Consider the following 17,632-nt stretch of genomic DNA (forward strand, 5'->3'; position numbering starts at 1 on the left):
GACCCCAGTGTGTTACGTTTTGCAGGCCTGAAGAAGGTCACCCTTCCTTCCAAGGGGGGTGATCTACATAAATTATTATTACAGGCAGAAGCAAAATTAATAATTAATTATGGGGCACAGGGCAACCTGGGTATGAATGATCGGCTTGACCTCACGGTTTTCTTATAGACTGAATGATCATTTTTCTTTTTGTCCATTGTGGTATATATGTATATATTTTCTGGTGTCTTTTTTCCTGTATATTTCATGTTTGAGATATATTTTTCTGTCTTATTTTATATAGCTCATTTTAATGTACGTTCTCCATTTTGATTGTTTTAATGTGGTTTGTGATGCAACCTGTTTGGGCACTCCTATTTAAGTGTTGACGTTTCCATTCCACATGTGGACCCGTGGAAGCCTAATCAAGGCAAAACGGCCATCGTCCCCTCTTAGGAGCTGGCTCACAGGTTGCCTCCAGCCCTTTTACCTATGCACCTGTTCAAATAAATCTTTTTACAGCACAGCGGATGGAGTGCGGTCCTTTCTTCATCTTGCTTACTACCATGCTTGAGTGCTCAGTACTCATAATGAGCAGTTAATGCTCAATGGGCACGACTCAAGTAACTGAGTATAATGGAAGTCAACCAGGATTTAAAGCAATTTTCCGGGAAATCGTTTTAAAATGACTTCTGTAATACTCGAGCAATGCCCATCTGAACATCAACTGCTCATTATGAGTACCAACCACCTGAGCATGGTGGTGCTGACTCAACACTAGTAGAGACCCAAGGTGAGGAAATATAAAACACGTGCAGAAATGGACAAAGGAGAAATAATAAATGCAAGCAAGTGTAAACTCTTAGGAACCTAACAGAAAACAGAAGATTGGTGGAAATGATAAAACACACAGAAAACAACACTTGTCTCTTCCTAAATGCCTTAGCTGCAAGGCTGGAACCCCTTAGCAGTAATCCACATGGAAATATAGAAAGCAATGAAGGCTAGTATATAGCTATAAATAGCTCTACCCAGGATGTGATACAACAGACAAAATGAGTATGTGAGAAAACTTGATAACCATTAACTAAAAGAATAGATGCAAAGATAAAATACCATCAGCATTTGGACAGGGATAACCAGGCTGTGGCACAGCAGTGAAGGAATCTGACCACACAGCACAAGATCACCAGATCAAATCCTGGATCAAGCCACAGTGGTGAACCACCGCTTTTGTGCGTGTGCATGACTATCTTGATGCATTTGGTAAAGCTTGGGGGCGTGTGACGTGGAGCGCACATATGTCACCCAATTCGGTGTCAGTGGCCGCCCTTGCGCTCACGAGAATGGCATTAACGCTTTGAAGTCCCAATTTGTAGACATGAGCACCTGATTTCTTCTTTCTACTGATGAAGCAGGAGATTTATCATTGCAAAATGAACATTGGAGACCATGGTCCATGGCCATTCTGAGCCAGTGCTGGGGAAAACAGGCAGGATGTTTGCTACTATCTGACTGTTCATTATGAAGTCCATAGTTAATTGGTGGTCTGAAGGCTGAAGAAATTTCAATCTAAATCCCTATTTATTGCCCCAATGTGAACTAATTTCTAATTTGACTGTATTGAAAATTTCCTACCATTCCCTGACTACTGTAGCTAACTACTGTTTTTTTCCCCTACTTCCTGTCATTTGAGAATTCCAGTGCATGCTGAGATACTCAAATGAATTGTAAACAGGGGTAAAATTGCCAAACAGCATCACGTGAGTTCCATTACAGTTGGAAAAATATAATATGAAGTCTGCCTATCTATTTAAAAGGCAAAAGATGTACACCCAGGCAGAATATCAAAGTCAACAAGTTGGCTCATCACAAGGTCTACCAGTTCTGACATGATAAACACGACAGAGAAGGTGGCTTGTATGCTTTGAAATAGTCAGATCAAAGATGTCCATGCAAGCACTATGTAATGCGCATTACTCAATTCTGGAATGGTGGCCCAAAAAATGGTGAAGAAGCCTCGACCTCAATATCATCATAAGAGGAGTCGGTTCAAGTTTGGTAAAACGTTTGAACAGTGGATAATAGAAGATTGGAAACAGTTGATTTGGAGCAATGAGACAAAAACCAATAGACTAGGCTTTGATGGGTGAAAATGGGTCTGGAAGAAACAAGTAAAAATGGGTTATCGGAGCAAGAAATGGAGGGAACTGTCAAGTTCGATGAAGGAAGCCTGATAAGATTGGGTTGTTTCAAAACCAAAGGTGTTGGATACTTGACCATGACTGCTGATGGTCACTATGGTAAACTATATGTGAGTATTCCACAAAACGAGTTACTTCATACACTTGAGTGCTATAGGTATGAAAAGGATGACATAGTGTTCCAGCAGGACAAGAACCTCAAGCATATGTCGAGATTGGTGAAGAAAAGTTTCAATGACAATGAACTAGAGGTGCTGGATTAGCCCCCATAGTCACCAGACCTCAACCAAATTGAATACTTGTGGGTAGAGTGAAGAAAAAACTGTATACATGCCCAAGTGAGTAGACCAGTGTGCACTAACATTGGGAATGTGTAGAAGAGACCTGGAATCAGATTTTAGTTAAGACATGCTTGAATCTGATCAAGGGTATGCCCAGATGGATTTGGGCAGTGTTTAAATTTAGATATATAAAAGCAAAACAATAACAATGCATTGACATACAAGAATCTGCATAACTAATCATATCCTAAATAGTTGCAAGTCAAATTTATGTATGTGATAGCCTAGATGATTGTCAATAAAATGTGTTAAGGCCCCATCACACACAGAGATAAATCTTTGGCAGATCTGTGGTTGCAGTGAAATCATGAACATATTGTTCCATTTGCACACAGCCACAAACCTGGCACTGATTCTCCACAATTTCACTGCAACCACAGATCTGCCGCAGATTTATCTCTGTGTGTGACAGGGCCTTAAGTCTCACGTTCAAATCTGTAGTGGATGGTGAGATATGGAGCCTGAAAGTCAAGTGTTCAAAACATTGTTACTAGAGTTGAGCGCGGTTCGCGGTTCTCCAGTTCGCGGTTCGAGTGATTTTGGGGGCTGTTCTAGATCGAACTAGAACTCGAGCTTTTTGCTAGAAGCTCAATAGTTCTAGATACATTCGAGAACGGTTCTAGCAGCAAAAAGCAGGGCTTTTTACAGCTACAGTGTGCAGGAGCCATCGCTGGCAGCCTGCCAGAAGCTGGTAACCAAGATAAACATAGGGTATCCAACCAAAGCGCTTTGGTTAGTAACCCAATGTTTATCCTAGTTATGTGCAGGAAGCCCACACTTCCCCGCTCAGCTCACTCCGCCCCCTCCTGCACGCGGCATGTACGTGTACACACACACACATACACACACACACACACTGCACTCTGCACACATGGTCCCGCTCGGCTTACCTGCGGTGATGAAGTCCCGCCATCCCGACCTCAGCGCTGTTACTGTCCTCCATGGCCGCCGCTTGTCACATCACCGTCTCTCGCTTCCGACCCGAGACTGACTAGCGGTGACGTCACGGGCCTCTCGCGATACTTGGTTGTGAAGGCGGCGGTCATTGAACTCAGTGACAGGTGCTGTCAGTGTGCAGGAGATCAGCGCAGGTAATGTACCTCGCTGACAGCAGCACTTGTCATGCCCTGCAGTGACCTGGGCTGACCCATTGATGTTAGCTCAGGTCACTGCATTGCTCTCCCAGCCAATGGGGAACATTCTGCTCTTCATTGACTGGGACAGTGTGGATCATCATGGCAACACACACCTTGGATTACACCAGACCTGGATTTGTTTTTCTTTCTAATAAATTGGTTAAAGAGGGAATGTATTGGGGAGTGTTTTTTCAAATAAAAATGTGTTTGTCGTCTATTTTTTTTTATTACTGACTGGGTTGGTGATGTCGGGTATCTAATAGATGCCTGACCTCACCAACCCCAGGGCTTGATGCCAGGTGACATTACACATCTTGTATTAAACCCATATATTACCCTGTTTGCCACCGCACCAGGGTGCGGGATGAGCTGGGGCGAAGCACCAGGATTGGCGCATCTAATGGATGCGCCACTTCTGGGGCGGCTGCGGCCTGCTATTTTTAGGCTGGGGAGAGTCCAATAACCATGGACCTCCCTAGTCTGAGAATATCAGACCCCAGCTGTCTGCTTTACCTTGGCTGGTGATCCAATTTTGGGGGGACCCCTACGTGTTTTGTTTTTTTAATTATTTATTTAATTTAAAATAACAGCGTGGGGTGCCCTCAGTTTTGGATTACCAGCCAAGGTGAGGTTGCCAGCTGTGGTCTGCAGGCTGCAGCCGTCTGCTTTACCCTAGCTGGCTACAAAACTAGGGGGAACCCTACGTCATTTTTTTTTCATTTTTTTTTTGGCTAAATACAAAGCTAAGCACCCCTTAGTGCCACATGAAAGGCACCAAAAGGTGCAAAATTACAAAATGCAGGAGAGTGGGACATTATGTGTCTTTCTGCTATTATAATGACAGAAAAGACTGATATGAAGTGCACAAGCACAAGAAAATCGCCAGAACGCTCTACGCTGTGAAAAGCAGTAGAAAATGGCACTGGAGTGAACATGTGACCGCCTCATGTAGGATGAAGCTATGGATCCTGGGTAAATTTATGCATTTACCCTCCTTCAGTTTTTTTGCAGTACACAAAAAAAACGGAGGGCACACGGATGACAAACAGATGACATATGAACCGTCTAAGGAACGGAAACGGATGCCACACGGATGCACCCGTGAAAAAAAACGGACTGTTTTTTGCAGACCGCAAAAATGGATCGGTCGTGTTAATGTAGCCTTATTCTGATCTGCCATTTATAAACAGCAGGCAGAAATAAGTGAATAGTGCCCCCCAGCATCAGAAAATCTCCGGGGTTTCAGGGCTAGCTGAGACCCTGGAGATCATGATTCAGGACGGTTTTGCCGGTCCCCGCTCACGTGATCACAGGTATACACCGTACACCGATGATCACGTTACAGTAAATGACAGCGCCGGTAAAAAATTATTTATCTCCCATCTGGCATGAACAAACATGATAAATCTCCTCCCCGGTCCCCCGGTGTCGCCAAAGTGCCCCCCCTGATGCTCTCCCAGAAATCCAAGATGGCCGCACGCACAGCAGCGCTCCGGCCGCATTCACCCTACTCCTCTGATTTCTGTCGCATGTGCCATAACACATGCAACAGAAAACTCCTCCCCAGGCCCTGCCAGGTCACCCCCTATAACCCCACCGGTGTTCCCCGGTGTCCCACGGTACCTGTGCAGCGTTGATCCCCCGCGGCCCTCTCCTTCACAGTAGACGCTGCCGCATGCACAGAGCGGCTGTCAGCTCAGCTTCCTGTGTTCAGACACAGTGAGTGGTGGTTATGCATCTGTAAGCTAAATGGGCGGCACAGTGGCTCAGTGGTTAGCACTACAGTCTTGCAGCGCTGAGGTCCTGGGTTCAATTCTCACCAAGAACACCATCTGCAAGGAGTTTGTATGTTCTCCCCGTGTTTGCGTGGGTTTCCTCCGGGTACTCCGGTTTCCTCCCACACTCCAAAGACATACAGCGCTATGGAATTAATAACGCTATATAAATGAATAAATTATTATTATTACTGCAATGCCCTGCTCATGAGGTAAGGAACATAATTGATCAGGAGAGCTATACTACATTTCCAAATGGAGGGATTTGCTTTTATAGTTGCCCTGCTGAATGACTACCAAACATGAGAGTCCGTTATACGCCACAAGAAAACACATCTAAATAGCGAGCTCTGTTGTTAAGTATTCATTCAGCTGGATAACTGGACTTAAAGGGGTATTCCATCTCCAAGATCCTATCCCCAATATATAGTAGGTGGAATAGCAATAATATCAGCAAATACCAATATTTGGAAATGTAGAATAGTTCTCCTGATTAGGCATGCCCTTACCTCATGAGCAGGGCATTGCAGCTTTGGTAGCAACCATTACGACATGGACTCTGCTGCTGTGGACCCGGGGAGAGTGAGTGCAGATTCATTGCACCCACACTCCTCACATGAAGGGTCTGCACTCCTAGAAAATGGGGGATACGTTCCCTGAGTGTCTCCCCCCATATTCTAGATGGTCCAGAGTCATCGTGGGACCCCTTTATTTTTTTTCTAACAATAAATTGGTGAAAGAGGGAATGTTTTGGGGACTGTTTTTTCAAATAAATTTCTTTTGTCGATTTTTTTTTTGTTAGTACTGACAGTTTATGATGTTGGGTATCTAATAGATGCCATGACATCACAAACTGCGGGGCTTGATGTCAGGTGACCTTACAGCTAGTATCAACCCGATTTATTACCCCGTTTGCCACTGCACCAGGGCACGGGATGAGCTGGGGTGAAGCGCCAGGATTGGCGCATCTAGTGGATGCGCCATGTCTGGGGTGCCTGCGACCTGCTATTTTTAGGCTGTGAAGGCCCAATAACTATGGACCTTCCCACCCTGAGAATACCAGACCACAGCTGTCCACTTTACCTTGGCTGGTGATCCAATTTGGGGGGGACCCTACTTTTTTTGTGTAATTATTAATATTTATAAAATAATTATAAAAAAAGAGCCTGGGGGGACCTCCACATTGGATCCCCAACCACGGTAAAGCTGCCAGCTGTGGTTTTCAGGCTACAGCCATCTGCTTTACCCTAGCTGGCTATCAAAAATGGGGGGACCCAACGTTTTTTTTTTTAACTATTTTTTAAATAGAAAAAATTAATGGGCTTCCCTGTATTTTGATTGCCAACCAAGGTAACGGCAGACAGATGGGGGTGGCAACCCATAGCTGTCTGCTTTATCTGCGCTGAGAATCAAAAATACCGCGGAGCGCTACGTCATTTTTTTTAAAGATTTATTTTGACAGCACTGTGATGTCCAGCAATCAAAATACAGGGAAGCCCATTTTGTTTTTAGTTATTTAAATAAATAATTAAAAAAATATATATGGGCTCCCGCTGCATTTTTTTGTATTGCTAGCTAAGGGTGATCCAAGCAGCTACTGGCTGCTAATCCCCACTGCTTGGTGTTACTTTCACTGGCAATGGAAAATCCAGGGAAGCATTTTTTTATTTTTTTTGCCAAAAAACTACAAAAAAAGGACATGAGCTTCGCCATATTTTTGTATGCTAGCCAGGTATAGCAGGCAGGTGCTGGAAGAGTTGGATAAAGCGCCAGAAGATGGCGCTTCTATGAAAGTGCCATTTTCTGAGGCGGCTGCAGACTGCAATTCGCAGCAGTGGGGCCCAGAAAGCTCAGGCCAACCTGTGCTGCGGATTCCAATCCCCAGCTGCCTAGTTGTACCTGGCTGGACACAAAAATGGGGCGAAGCCTACGTCATTTGTTTTCTAATTATTTCATGAAATTCATGAAATAATAAAAAAAGGGCTTCCCTTTATTTTTGGTTCCCAGCCGGGTACAAATAGGCAACTGGGGGTTGGGGGCAGCCGTACCTGCCTGCTGTACCTGGCTAGCATACAAAAATATGGCGAAGCCCACATAATTTTTTCAGGGGGCAAAAAACTTCTGTATACAGTCCTGGATGGAGTATGCTGAGCCTTGTAGTTTTGCAGCTGCTGTTTGTCTGTATGGAGAAGAGCAGACAGCAGCTGCAGAACTACAAGGCTCAGCATACTCCATCCAGGACTGTATGCAGAAGTTTTTTGCCCACCAAAAAAATGACGTGGGCTTCGCCATATTTTGGTATGCTAGCCAGGTACAGCAGGCAGCCACGGGCTGCCTCCAACCCCCAGTTGCCTATTTGTACCCGGCTGGGAACCAAAAATATAGGGAAGCCCGTTTTTTTTAATTATTTCACTTATTTCATGAAATAATTAAAAAAAAAACGACGTGAGCTTCGCTCCATTTTTGTGTCCAGCTAGGTACAACTAGGCAGCTGGGGATTGGAATCCGCAGCACAGGTTAGCCCGAGGTTTCTGGGCGCCTCTGCTGTGAATTGCAGTCCGCAGCCGCCCCAGAAAATGGCGCTCTCATAGAAGCGCCATCATCTGGCCCTGTATCCAACTCTTCCAACAGCCCTGGAGCCGGGTGGCTTGTTGGGTAATCATGAGTTAATACTGGCTTTGTTTTACTAGCTAGTATTAAACAAGAGATTCTTAATGTAAGGCACGTTTGACCCGGCCATTAAGAATCTCCAATAAAGGGTTAAAAAAAAGACACCACACAGAGAAAAAATACTTTAATAGAAATAAATACACAGACACATTAGAGACTCCACCTTTATTACCCCCTGTCAGGCCTCCACGATCCATGGTCTTCTGTCTTTCTCGTTCAACAAATGCAGCTCTGATCCATCACTGCTGCATGGGGGAAGACGCTGCTTCCCGTGCAGAAATCACTCCGTGAAGGCTGCACGGAAAGCAGCGTGCAGCCTTCACGGAGTGAGAGATCAGTGCTGCTGGCTGCTGGTGGTGACAGACGCATTACCATAGCAACAGGGCTCCGATCATGGGATTCCCGGAGCCGCGGTTAGCGGTGACGTCACCGCTAACTGCGTTGCTATGGCAACGGTGATCTCCGTTAATGACCGGCTGTGTCAGCCGGTCACTAACGGAACGGGGAGTCGACCGTGTGCTACAGCATGTCGCCGGTACACGGCGATACACAAATGTGCACAGTGTACCGGAGAGATGCACTCGCAGGTCCTACATGTCGCGTCATAGTCATGTAACCAGTCTGTAGCCAATGAGACAATAGCCACGTGACTGGTCACATGGCTATTTTGACGTCACAATAGGTCCTGCATCACTGCTGGCAGTGCCGGTCACCGGGAGGATTCAGCGATCATTGGATGCAATAGCGGCAGGAGACAGAGTGCAGGAGGGATCGCGGGGACCGGTAAGTGTTATGGCAATGTTTATTAACTGTATGTGTACATTTATAATGCGTTTTTATGTGTTTGTGATTGCCTCCCATTATAGCCTATTGGTTCGAGTTCGGTTCGTCGAACGTTCGACGAACCGAACTCGAACGAGACCTCCGTTCGGCGAACCGAGCTCGAGCCGAACCACGGCCAGTTCGCTCATCTCTAATTGTTACCTCTTTTTGCTTGTCAGTGTATGTGTCCTTACAGCTTCAAGTAATCTGATGTCACCAATCTCTATCCTTGTATTTTTCATTAATCTGATTTTACAGAAATCTGTGCTTGAACCTCAGTGATCTGATCACCAATATCTGTGTCCTTGTACTTACCCATTATCAGTTCTCAGCTAATATCTATAATCCCAACTGGTCTGATATTACCAATATCTATCCTTGTAATTTACAATGATCTGATGTCACTAAAATCTATCCTTGTGCACCCAAGTGATCTGATGCCACAAACTTCTGTATCCTTCCACAAACGTCTGTATCCTTGTACCTTCTAGTGATCTGATGTTTCAAATGTCTATGTCCTTGTACCACCCAGTTATCTGATTCCACAAATATCTGTGTCTTTGTACCACCCAGTGATCTGATGTCACCAATATTCATGTCCTACGATAGTACTTTCCTGTGATCTTCTTTCACCAGTATCTTCCTTGCTCTGAGCCTTCAAGTGATCTCATATCACCAACCTCTGTCCTTGCATCTTCTCGTGACCTGATACCAATAATACAAGTGTTTGTACCCCCCAGTGATCTTCTCTTCTCAATATTTGTGTACTTGTACCTGCTTTCACTAATATCTATGTCTTTGTACCTCCCAGTGATTTGATGTCTGCTCTATCTTTTTACTAACATCTAATATGAATAAACTGTCCACTATCCCATTTCATTATAAATGTGTTTTAATGAATGAGTAAATTAGGAAAATTTAGACAGACAATCAAAAGACGTCAATATGGAAACGCAGTTTCAAAAACACAAAAGAACAAGTGGAATATTCCTGTGTTGTTCTTGCGGCTGTGCTGTTTTATGAATTTGCTATGTCATAGGGAAATAAAGGAAACATCTAATAGGTTTAGCAGATTTATTATTGAATGTGCTGCAGCGCCCTCATTTGTAAACATATTTTTATAATGTTTTTCTGCAGATTCACTCACAGAGGCTGTTCTATGAGCATAACGGCTCTTTATACACCAGCCACATCATCTCCCTTTGTGGTTGGTTGTAGCTGCACAAGTGTCTCCAGAGACCTGCCAAGTTTCTGTAAATGACCATGTGCTGTCCCTAAAATTCTAAGAATAGCCAATATGAGGAGATTAGTAGGTTTTGTGGGTTAAATCACCAGACATTTTTCTATGGGGAAGTATGGTGGAATCCTGCTATATGTCTGGAAAAATATAAGTTTAGCTGTCCAAGCGTGCTCCTTCTTGAAATTATGTCTCCAGCTGTAAACCACTGAGAACTTGGAAGTCTGCGCAAGCAAAGCCACACTCCAAAATAGAACTAGCAGTCACTGTCAGACTAATATAATTTCAAGCTGTATTTGCAGAGGATTATTTAAAATAAATGCCTGAATCCATTTTAGAGAAGTCCTACCAACACAAATGTTACAAAACAAAATGTAACCACAAAACAAAAATATTAATAAGCGAAATCTAGAATATGAGTTCATACAGTGACTTCTCCAGGACATGGAAATTTATAAACTATTGAGATTGCGGTAGATGTTTTTAATGTCCTGTGATATTTTGGAATTGTATTTTCTTTCAGGGCGCGTAAGAAAATTTCAACAATCTAATTTTTTATAACTTTATATTTAAGTGGGTGTATTTTGTGATTATTGCAGGTATACAGTTTTTAGATAATGTTTATTTTTATCATAAAACAGGAGGTAGAGGAAAGCTTGACACGCCTAATGAAATGAGTCACCGCACATCCAGTGCAACGATTAAAAGTCCGCCAGATGGACTATAACATGAAGAGGAAGAAAAAAAATTGGCACATCCAGAATAAAATGTATTCTTGCTTTATTCCCACATAAAATTAAAGAAATTTCATCCAAAAAATGAAGACCCTGCCGCGTATCCGACGCAGAAAAGCGTCCTTAATCATACGCTCATATTTCATATTTTTATCATAGTCAAGCTTAAAGGGAACCTGTCACCAGATTTGTTGACTAAAACTGCGGCCACCACCACTGAGCTTTTATATACAGCATTCCAGAGCCCAGGCCACTGTGTAGAACTTAAAAAACACTTTTATAATACTCACCTACGGGGCGGTCTGGTCTGATGGGCGTTGCTGCGCTCCGGTACGGATCCACCTACGTCATGCACACTAGCCGGCATTGAGGTCCTGAGCAGGTGCACTTTGAGTTGACCTGCTTATGGCAGATAAAAATATTGTAATGTGCATTTCCTCATACTACACCTTTCCTCACACCACACAGGAGCCGCAATGTCGGCCTGTGTGGATGAGGTAGACACATCATCCACACTTGGCTGGGTAATTGGAGGATGGAGATTGCAGCAGAGAGGAGGTGCCGGACCAGAGAGAGGAGGTGTCGGACCAGAGAGCAGTGACACCCATTGGACCAGACCGCCCCCTAGGTGAGTATTATAAAAGTGTTTTTTTATGTTCTACAGTGCGGTCTGGGCTCTTATATATAGTATTCTAGAATGCTGTATATAAGAGCTCAGTGGTGGAGGCTGCAGCTTATAGTCGCTAAATTGGGTGACAAGTTCCCTTTAAAATTTTTTTTTTACTACATTTTGGAGAAGTTTTGAAAATGGTGTTTAAAATTGAGATTTCAGATTGTTGTAACTAAACTTTTCATAATCTTTTAGCATATTGTAGTTCCTTAAAAGCCCTGTAGATTGGTAAAAGTCTAGATCCTGTGATTTCTCAAACCATGAGTAGAGTCAATCAGTTCATGCACAAACACATGCATAGTGGTGTACGTACCAACGGACTTTATTAAATCTGCCACCACTCTGCCTGCACTTATGCATGAGATTTTTGATCTGTGATATGAGCAATCAATGAGGGAGGTATTGGAATCTGGACCCTCACTGGTCTACCAGGATTTAGAGGGCTACAATTTACCAATAAAATTAGTAAACGTCAACTTATACTTTAAAGAAAAACTCCAGCAGACACATAAAATCTTTTCTACATTCTTTCATGTGAGGTCCCCTGTGCACCCAGAACCACGAGTAGTTCTTTGCACATATCTGAAATGCCTTCCTGGAGCCACAGACACAGACTGGCTGTAAAGGGAGGCTAGAGAAAAGCCACTCACAAAGCAGGACCTTGAGAACTCTGCCACCCTTTAACCCCTACACAGGGATTTGGAATTACACAGAGCCCCAGAGATCACAACCTGTGGTAGGCTGTAATCCGTGGTGGTCAGGCAGGGTCAAAAACCAGGAAATGCTAAACAGGAACAGAATCGGCAGGCAAGGGCATAGTGAGAAGACAAAGCAGAGGTCAAATCCAGAACTGGCAGCAAGGTACAAAAACGACAGGCAGGAGGGTAGTCAAAAAACAAAGGTCAGCGCACAGTAATCAAAATACAAACAGCACATGAACCAGGAGTATAGAATTATCTCTGGCAGTGGACAGATGAAAGGAGGGGTAATAAGAAGGGTGTGGTGTCTTCCCATTAGCTGCAGCTGAATGATGGTAAACTTTAGCTGGAAGACACACGCCACCTACAGTCAGCCAGTGGTACTGCAGGTCCCAGGTAAACCCAGCCTAGTGGATGAGCGGAGCCTGCACCCAGCAGAGTCACTGGCACCGACTCCTCTCCCATTACCATCCACGGTGGGAACACGGCGTCGCCTGGTGATTGGAGCAGAAGTCGCTGAGGCGGACTCCGGGGGGGACATGACAATATCTATATTTCCTGCTTAACAGTCCCTTCATGTAGTAGCACACATAAACAGCTCTTTAGAAAAAGTATTTCTAAAGACCGTTTATGAGATGCTAATTAGGCCTGTGACTAGCCGCTGGGGCGTTAGTTCCCTGACTAGTCGGCCCAATAAGCATGGTATCATTCCCCTTTGGGCATGATAACATGCTTTACAAAAGCCAGTGTCATTGGCAGCACAATACAAAGCCACTCGGGGGCACAGCTTTGTCCCCCTCGGCATTGAGCTTTTCTGACCCCGCGTGTATGCGTCCTGTCTTCAGAGAGGCTTACTGCGCATGATCTGAAGTCATCCACACTTCTGATCATGAGCACTAAGCCTTTCTGAAGACAGGACGCATACACTTGCAAAAAATGGGAAAACTTGCAAAATCGTCAGTCTATCAAATACTTATTTTCCTAACTATACATAATTCATTCATGTTTTTTTTTTTTACATGCTCCCTATTATGACTCACAATTAGCTGGACAATATAATCATGCCTTTGTGAACATATTACATGACATATACCTAATTCATATTACAATATGAATTAGCATTGAAACTATTCTTCGACAATGAAATATAGTTAATATACAGCACAACATCCAATGGAGCATGTAACACTTTTTATATATAGACTCTGAATTGAATGAAGGGATACAGACGTCCTGACAACAACAGACATCCCAGGACCGATAATTAAAGTAAATGGTGTTAACTTGCTTTTCCTAACATTGACTGAGAGAAAACAAAAGTTTATGACCTATCTTGGTACTGCCATCCTCTCATTCCCCTACTAGCCTTGGTTGTTCTTCTCTGCACTCACTCTAGTTCACTTATATTATTCTTATACATTAGAGCACCAAATTGTACAAAGTATTGTAAGTGTAGCCACACTAGTGACTTGCATGGAGGAAAAACAATATTCTCATAAGGGAAAAAGTGAGCAGGTTTTTACTATGTAATCTGAGGACAGCATGCTGTAGGCGTTGAAAAACAAAAAACAATTATGCCTCTCTTATCAGGCTGTGTGCTATTGTTTAATTAAACTAAAAGCTTATCACCTAGTGATTATCATTGCTGAAATACAATGTCACACACAGGGCAGTAAGGCATGCCCCCTTCTGTGAATGAAACCTCACTGTCAATGTACAATCTCTATAGAGAGCCTGATTAGGGTGATTGTTAGCTCTATCAGCTCTGCTGCTTTGCTAAATCTAAAAGCTTTGATTGTGTCAGAATGGCTGCAACCAGTAATCTATGTGATACATTGTGAACCTCAGAGTCACTTTGCCTACATTATGTTGCTCTCAGATGAGGTAACAAAAACCTGCTCACAGGTTCCCTTTAATGCCTTAAGCTAGTTTTGACCTTCCTGACATTGCATCAGTGCCCCAGTAACAGTTTTACCCAGTGTTCCACTATGTAATTCATAATTGCATATTTTGTATTAATCCCAAGTACATGTCCTTACCTTTATCTAAGATAAGCTTCAATTGCCATTTTTCCAACAAAGCCTCCAGCTTCACCAAATCCTCTGTGTTGATTACAATACAGAGATTAATATATGGCAGTATCTGTATTCCCTCAACAAAGTCATTAATAAGTATATCAAAATGAAGAGGGCCCAATACTGACCCCTTTAGAACCCTACTTTTAAATGTGACCAATATATGTATATCATGAATAACAACCCAATTTTTATCACTGAGTCATTAATGATTTATTCATATTTTCTCCTAGTTACATTGTTCTTATTTTTTGTATCAACCTATTATGAACACTGTGCATGTAGGACATGGTGTGTATATATGCCATGTGGACCTGCTGATTAGACTATTTTAGCTGGTGCAGTACTTATTACTTGGTTAAGGATATGATATTTAATGGAGAATTTAAAATAATGTGATCCTGAGATTTTCCTGTGTAAATAAAATGATAGAAAATACGGTAATTAATAGATTGACCTTTCTATGATCCTCTGTCACCATTATACTTGTATTGTTTTTGAAGGGGATGACATTATAAATTTTGAGTCTCTTGTTGTTTGTGGATTGTTTTCTTCGAGAATGAGTCTTCCTGTCTCAATATTTCCTGTATTTATTTGTTTTTTTTAATAATTTATTTTTCTCCATATATATATTTTTTTCTCTTTTTATTGTGCTTTTTAAAGTGCTATTTAGCCATAGTGCTTCTCTTTTATTTCTAACTTATTTATTTATTCCCATAGAGTATATGTTGTGCACAGGACCTATTAAGGATGCTTATAAAAGCGTTCCATTTCGTTTGTATACTTTTATTCTTGGGGATTTTGTCCTAGTTTGTAGCATTAAGATCATCTCAGCCTACAATTATTAGTCTTCCTGAAGCTTGTAGCCCCTTTACTAAACATTCATATCTTGTTACAGGATAAGTGAAATCTTAATATTTTGTACTCACTTTTGCCTACTACTAATACTACTAAGATTTGATCGACAAATGACCCCTCTAATTGATCCCTGTACTGGTTGTGAAATGAAATTGTCTTTTATTATTGTCAAGAACTTGTTTTTTGTTGTTAGGCCTTTAGATTACTGCTCCTCAATTTATATCAGCATAATACAAGTATTATGTCGCGGGCGGCGGGGCGCTGCACTCACCATGCTCGGGTCCGGCGCTGCTGCTGCTGCTTGGTGGCTCGAGCATTGGGCCGGATCCGGGGACTCGAGCGGCGCTCCTCGCCCGTGAGTGAAAAGGGTGGTTGATTGGTGTTTGGGATGTCGGTTTGTGACGCCACCCACGGTGTGTGGTGAGGTTGGGGCACCACCGCTGCTCTGTACGAGGATCCCGGGAGCGATGGTAGGGAGCAGCTGAGATGTTTCTCTCCCCTCCGTGGGTAAGGGGGTTGTTGGCAGTCCCGGGGCCCGGAGTTGTTGTCTGTAAGGTGGGTTGCGGGGCTTGGCGAGGTGCAGGGTCGCGGGGCAGCGCAGTGCCAGACGGCACGGTCGTACTTACTCAGCCAGTAACGCACACGGAGTCTCTGGTAAAACAACCGGCTGGATGGACGAGTCCCACAGGCGGCTGTGACGGTCACTCCCAGTAGGTTGGCGGTAACTGTCTCTCCCAGCACCTTTGTTGTGTTTTCGGCCCCGATGGCTTCCCACCGGTAACCCGCTCCCTAGCGGTTGGTTGGCTAAGGGAGCCCCTGTTTGCTCGCAGGCTCTGGCCCTGGGAGCTCTAGCTCTGGCGGTAGCTTTCTCTCCCTCACGGTTTGGACGGTTGCCTTCAGTCGGGTCTTTACTGCTGGGAAACCCCAGAGGTTCCCGTCGCTGACGGATTTGACCGGTTTAACGGCGACTCCTAGCCTGGTCGGGGTCCGTAGGCCCTGCCGGATGGTGCTGGCTTCTCTTCGCTCCCCAATCCGGTACCGGCGGGCCACCGCCCGTCCCCGGTCCTTACGGTTGTGCGTCAATCGGCCTCTCATGCAGACGGTCACCACCTGTCACGCTCCCCGGGTCCCCTGCCCTGCTCCCCGGCTCACCTGCCACGCTCCTCGGCTCCCCTGCCTCGCTCCCCGGTTCTTCGGTCCGGTCTCCGCCGCTCCCCGCTCTCCAGCCTCCATTGCCTGCGCTTCCCAGGCGTCCTGGTCCCCGCTCACGGCGCCCGTCGGCTTCTCAGCCCCAGCCCGGCTCTGCTGCTTCCTCCTCACAGCTTCCTGCTCTGGCTTCTGGCACCCGGGCCGCGCGCATGCGCATTAGGGCGCGCGCGCGGTCATTGACCCTTTCTTAAAGGGCCAGCGTCCACTGACAGGAAATGATGCACACAGGTACAGGGTATAAAGGGGTTTAGTGTCCAAGTGGGCGGGGCCTGTTCTTCGTGTTTCCCAAGCTAGGAGTCAGGTCTCCTTGTGTTCCTGTGAGATACTCACCTCTCTCTCTTCTAGAGCCGATCCTGCCTTGCCATCCGGTCCTGCCGAATCCCGCACCCCGAACGCTGCCTATCTGCCATCCTGACAGTCCGTACCATCTCTGATCCCTGTGGTGACCCGTCATCTCGCTCCAACGGTTCCGGACTCCGCCTGACATCATCTCGGCTTCCGAACCTGAGCTCCGTCACCCGGACTACCATCAGTGACTCCGTGGTCCCAGGGACTTCTGCATTCTCCTCTTGTGCACGGACTGTCCTGCTACCTGTAGTGCTCTAGCTACTGGACCCCTTACCATCATCAAGGAGTTCAGCCCAGTGGATCCACCTCCTGGGTCTGCCCGTTCACCTGGCCCTAACAGTAAGAACAGGCCATGGATCCCGCTGAAGCACTAGCGGCCTTGCAGGAGGAACTCCAACGCCAGCGTGAGACCCAGACCCGCATGCTGAACTTCATGACTTCGGTGGACGCCCGCCTGAACACGCTACAAGCGTCAATTACATCTTCAGCATCTCGGGCTTCCACTAGCCAATCCACGGCTCCAGCCCCCGTAGCAGCCTCTTCGGATGCTTCCAGACTTCGTTTGGCCTCACCACCCCGGTACGCCGGAGATCCCAAGACCTGCAGGGGTTTCATAAACCAATGCTCCCTCCATTTCACGCAGCTGCCGCATTTGTTTGCCTCCGACCAAGCCAAGGTCGCGTTCATCATGTCCCATCTAGAGGGTGAGGCACTGGCGTGGATGAACCCCTTGTGGGAAAAGGAGGATCCTGTGACCACGAACATCCAGGAGTTCCTGCAGGCATTTCGTGGCACCTTTGACGAGCCCGGACGCGCCTCCGCGTCTGCCTCATCTCTTCTCCGGTTACGTCAGGGGACTCTGACGGTGGGTCAATA

This window comes from Anomaloglossus baeobatrachus, chromosome 1 (genome assembly GCF_048569485.1).
Source record: "Anomaloglossus baeobatrachus isolate aAnoBae1 chromosome 1, aAnoBae1.hap1, whole genome shotgun sequence".
In the NCBI taxonomy this organism is placed as follows: Eukaryota; Metazoa; Chordata; class Amphibia; order Anura; family Aromobatidae; genus Anomaloglossus; species Anomaloglossus baeobatrachus.